Source organism: Ochotona curzoniae, unplaced genomic scaffold, assembly GCF_017591425.1.
Source record: "Ochotona curzoniae isolate NIBS_2020 unplaced genomic scaffold, NIBS_Ocur_1.0 contig_66, whole genome shotgun sequence".
In the NCBI taxonomy this organism is placed as follows: Eukaryota; Metazoa; Chordata; class Mammalia; order Lagomorpha; family Ochotonidae; genus Ochotona; species Ochotona curzoniae.
Genome location: NW_024466512.1, coordinates 13,828,242 through 13,833,654, shown reverse-complemented (window position 1 = coordinate 13,833,654; position 5,413 = coordinate 13,828,242). Strand labels below are relative to the sequence as shown.

General features: G+C 41.7%; 1 pseudogene; it reads left to right on the top strand.

Annotated features, from left to right (window-relative positions):
* The first annotated feature begins 277 nt into the window (after positions 1-277).
* LOC121164371 lies at positions 278-826 on the top strand (annotated as a pseudogene).
* The last annotated feature ends 4,587 nt before the right edge of the window (positions 827-5,413 follow it).

Here is a 5,413-nt window from a genome sequence, read left to right as displayed (position 1 = left end):
GTCATTCCAATTTGGAGGTCACTGGGGAGTGAACCTGTGGATATAAGCTAGATCTCTCTCTCGATCTCTCTCCCTCCCCCTGCTCTTCTTCTCATTCCTCCTCTCAAATAATTTTCCAAAGTAATAGTTATATGACATACTCACATGGTGAAACATTGGACAATAAAAAGAAATTAAAACCTGCTATTTGCTTGAAGATTAATAAAATTTGAAAGACTGGTACAAATTGGGCAGGAGTGAGAGAGGCTAAAGCTGTGTCTGTGCAGCCCAGAAGAAAATGTCTCCGAGTCTTCAGGAAGGGGCTCAGCTGGGAGAAAACAAACCCTCATTCTGCTCCTTCTCAACTGAGAGCATCTTAGGACTGCACCAGAAGAAAGACAGTGAAAGTCGTTCCAACAGTGAAATCCCACAGGCCAAGGACAGACACCTGCAGCTCCTTAGATTTTCCTAATGCGATATCTTGCCCACACATGGTGGATCACCCAATGCCAGAAGAGAGATCTGTGAAATATCAAAATTACTTTCCAGCCTCAGACAGAGTCCCTTTGAAAAGAGAGTTGGGTTGGTATAGAGGCTTAAAGACCAAGAACTGCTTTTACTCAAAACCAGATTGAAGTGTTGGAAAATGTCTTTAGAGTAAACTGTCATCCTGGTATTGATATCAGATAAGATTTAGCTCAAAAATTTGATCTTGGAGAAGACAGAATCCAGGTTTGGTTCCAAATTCAGTGTGCAAAGCTGAAAAGATCCCATTGAGGAACACAGTTTCTAAGGGGGGGAAAAAAAGAATTTCAACACAAATCTTCTGGAACAGATACAAAACTAAACAGGTGAAATTATTTTCCAAGTGCAGACCATGAAGAACCAATGAAGGGAAAATCCAGTCGTTTAAAATGTGCTTCCTTTTCCTGCATTTAATCTGCATATTGTATTTTTTCTAAAAATGCAGTATAAATAATTACTGTTGTAGCATGGTACATACTATATTTGGGCACTTTTAGTCATAATAAAGATCTTTCCTATATTTTTAAAATAAGCATATTAAGAAAAGCTAGCTACTTTTTAGGTTAGCACAGTTACTCTTAGGAAATAATTCACCAAGATCAATCAATTTGTGCCCAGTGCATTCCATAAGTTGGATTCTGTTCACAGACTGTTTCAAGCAAAGTACTCGGAAGAACAAAAGTGTGGTTTATTTTAACTAGCTTACTTCAAGTGCATTATGAAACATGATGTTGCTTAACTGTATTACAGAGTATGGTTAATTTAGAAATCGTCAGGGTTTCATGATTTATGACATAAACAACAATAGTATCTCACCAAACTTTACAATATCCTGCCAGCAAGCCAATTTCAAGTTGTTGGGTCTTTAGGCAAAGTCACTATGTCAGAGACATAAACAGCACCTGCCATATTCACCACTGGCATGTGCTGCACAATCCCAGCAAATAAATGCAAAATTTAAGTAACTTTATAGTTCATTTAATTTATTAAAGTGATATTGGTTATCTGGCTTAAAAAAAAACTGGAAAGACTACTAAGTGAAAGGAGCTGACCATGAAATACCACATAGCATAATCCCGTTCTTATGAAATATTCAGAATAGGCAAAATAACGACAACAGAAAATAAATTTGTGATTGCCAACAGATAGGTAAAATTGAGGGTAAGTGAAGGACAACTGCTAGTGGCTACAGGATGTCTTTTGGGGACGATGAAAATATTATAAAATTGAGTGTAGTGGTACTGAAACAACTCTACAGACTTAGTAAAAACCACCAAAGGGTACACTTTAAATGGGTGAATTTTACAACATGAATTTAACACGTTAAAGCCTAAATGTTTTTAAATTGGCTCCATTAAAACTAGTAGCAATAGAAAATTATAAATGGATACAGTCCTTTCTCACTAAATAACAACTGCAATTATTTCCAAGTTTTGATGCAATGAATACTTCCTCAGTGACACAAAAGTAATTGGAGCATTAGCCAGCCCAGGCTGAATTCATAAGCTCAAGCTCAGATTGAGCAGGCTGTGTACACGCACATGCATGCATGCACACACACAAAAGCGTGCATCTTCTAAAACTTTCATTGTGATCCTTTTCAGCTTCCATTTGTCCTGAGAAGTGAAAGTCAGCAGGTCGGACCTAATTCTCTTAATCCTGAGCTGATGGGAAAACCTTTCTAAGTCTGCCTGGGTGCTGCCATGTCTTCACCGGGCTCCCTGCGAGCAGAGCCTAAAGCAAACACCCAGAGGCAGGGAATTTCTTGAAATAAAAACAATTCCAGGAAGAACAGAAACAGCATCTTGGTCTGTTTTCCGAGACTGGGCAACTAACAAAGAAGAGAGGTTTATTTGGGGTAATGGTTGTGGTGGCCAGCAAGGCCCAGAGCATTCCAATGTCATTCACTTGCTTCCAGTGAGGGCCTAGTGCCACTTCACCTCATGGCAGGAAGTGGAAGTGCACATGGGTACACCAAAGGGAAAGGCCGGGAACTCCCACAGCCAGTAACCCATTCATGGGCAAGAGACCTTGAGCCCTTCACCAGAGCTCCACCTTCATGATCAAAACACCCTCCGTCGGGGCTCACTCCAAACTCTACCACATTAAGGAACTTAGTTTGCAGTGTGTGAACTTCTGAGGGACAATACACAACCCATAGTGAAATTACTAGGCAGGGAGATCAGGAGAGGATACAAGACCAAGCCGGCTCCAGCTTGAGATATGGAGCCCACGCTCACTGAGTACTGTCTGAGGCTGCGTGTGGAACATGGTACAGAAGTGTCCTTGTAAAGGCATTTTGTCCTCGTGGTAGAGGGTTTACTCATCTGTGTCCACTGCCTCCAGCTTTAGGCTACCCTGCACTATGGACTCAACAGGTTCCCCTAACTTTAGTGAACACTCTGGGATAGAATCTAGTGCTGGAGGAGGGATCCTGGTGGCTGTCCTGCGATTAGAGAGGCCCAGAGAATTGTGATATGGGACACAAAAGAAGTCTCTTCCTGGGTGGTCACTGTCTAGGAACGAGACAGTTGTAAGGAAAATCAGCGTGCGTGTGTGTGTAGAAGGGGATGGATTTAGCCAGGTGAGCATGCTCTGGGTATAAACAAGCCTTTGTGGGCACCAGTCAGCTTAGCATAGACATTCCTACATGTTGCTTAATTCTCTGCTTACACAACACGAGAGATGCTCTTCTGTTAAAGGCGGGGGACAGCTCAGAGAAGTTAAGTAAGTTGTTCAAGGTCACTCCAGAGAAATCAGTAGGCAAGATAAGGGCTCAAGTGTGGTATGTAACCTGACCATAACAGTGCATTTAAAATTTCCCTAATGTGTCTGATGATGCATCATGAAATATGTTTACATAGGGATTCAGATAACACACATGTTTTTTAAGAGAGAACTTCTACACACTGGTTCTACCCTCCCACAACATTCAGGCTAGGCCAGGCTAAGGTCAGCAATCAGGAACTCTATCCTGGTCTCCCATGTAGCTGGTAGGGTCCCAAACACATAGCATGATTATTGTATCCCATGTGCAATAGTTTGAACCTAGATTGGGACTAGAGAACGAACTCAAACCAACACACCAATAATGTAATGTCAGCATCACAACCTACTGCACTGCCATACCAGCCCCCAAACATATGTACAAAACTATAAGTGTCACCAAATCTGTATTCCTATGGGAAAAATAGTCTGAAATTTGATTGTTTTAACATCAATCACAACTACTAAATAGATGTCCCAGTCTACTAATGGGCTACATTTCCATTATAAAAAGAACAGTGGATGACTTACTTATTGAGTTACTTCAGGAACACATATAGCATCCATCTGAGCCACTGTCCCATTCAAAGATTGCCGCAGTCTCGGCCAGTTGTTTGCGAAATGTTCTTAAGGGTGGATCAGCCTTGCTAATCTTAGCTTGCATCTGTATATCCCATTTGTGTGGTCGTGGGATTTGTGTCCATCTAATGCAGGGACTATAGGGTCTGTTTGCCTCTCTCCCCAGAGCTGGCAGAGTACCACATGTGTAGCAGGTGCTCAGCATTTATTTAAGACTTCCTTTTATAAAAGTAACTTCCTTGGAGACACTTGCCCTTGGAGTAGTCTTATCTGCTTTCCTCTTCACTATTCCGCAAGTGAACACAAGGAGAGGAGTCAATTGCTTGGTTTCAAATCCTGCCTGCAAATCTTATAAGCTTTGGGGCCATTACAAGTCTCAGAGCTTTAAAAAAAAAAAGCAGAGATAATTATGATCTACCTCATGAAATGACAATGAACAAGTAAAATCTCAATGAATAAAAATAAAAGGGGAAATAGGAAAAGCTATTGTAAAAGGCTCTGAAACAAAGCATGGTCAAGTAAGTAGATGTTATGCATGAAACTGTGGTCACCACTCACCTCCCCCCCACACACACATAAAAGGACATAGTAAAGGTCTAATCACTTGAATCTCAAAATGTGACCTAATTAGGAAACGAAGTGATTTAGGAAATAAGCAGTTAAGATGGAGTCATACTGGAATAAGATGGGCCAATAGACTAATACAACTAGTTTCCTTGTAAGCGGTGAGAGAACCACGTGATGACAGAGAGTGGAGTGATGCAGGTGCCAGCAGAAGCAGAATAAGCATCTCCAGTCCTGCTGAATGCCTGATTTGGGATGTCCAGCTTCCAGACGTGTGAGACAATGCACTGCTACTGCTTCAGACAAAAAGAAGGAACCATAACCTCAACACCTACTAGCCATCATTATGACCATCCCACAAAGGACTGCGGAGAGGCCTCTCTCAGGCTCATGTGAATTAAGTAAAATCCAGCCTTTAGAAATAGGGGCTGACTTCTGGGCTAGATCTTTCACATATTTTGAATACACACTGTAGCAACAAAATTCAATTTAAATTTTTGATTCTTTAAATTCACCCCTTGAGTATTGGATACAATGGTTAGCCATGACTACATCCTAATTTCAGGGTATTTCAATTGCACGCAAACGTTCCATTCTTGCAACACAAACCTTATCATCATCTTTTCCAAGTCCCCTTGCAATGATCAGTCCCACTACATGATTCTTTCTAATCTTGTCACCCAGAATATTTGAATTTTTTGACCCTGGGAAGGATTATGGAAGGATACAGGATTTAGAAGGAAGCACCATTGACCTGCAATGGAATCAGACCTGGAATAGCCAAGGAGTCTTCCTACAGACAGGACCCACAAAGTGGTCTCCTAGCTGGAACTAGTCTGGGCTCTTTCAACAGGACAGAGAAACACTGCTGAGCTCACCCATGCATCCCAAGGTGGCAGTGAGGACTGGCGATGAAGACCCAAAGTGTGATACACCCAAAACGGAGTGGGGTCCTGGTCTTGCCACTTGCCTCCCAGCTTTGGTTTCCCCAGCTACACAA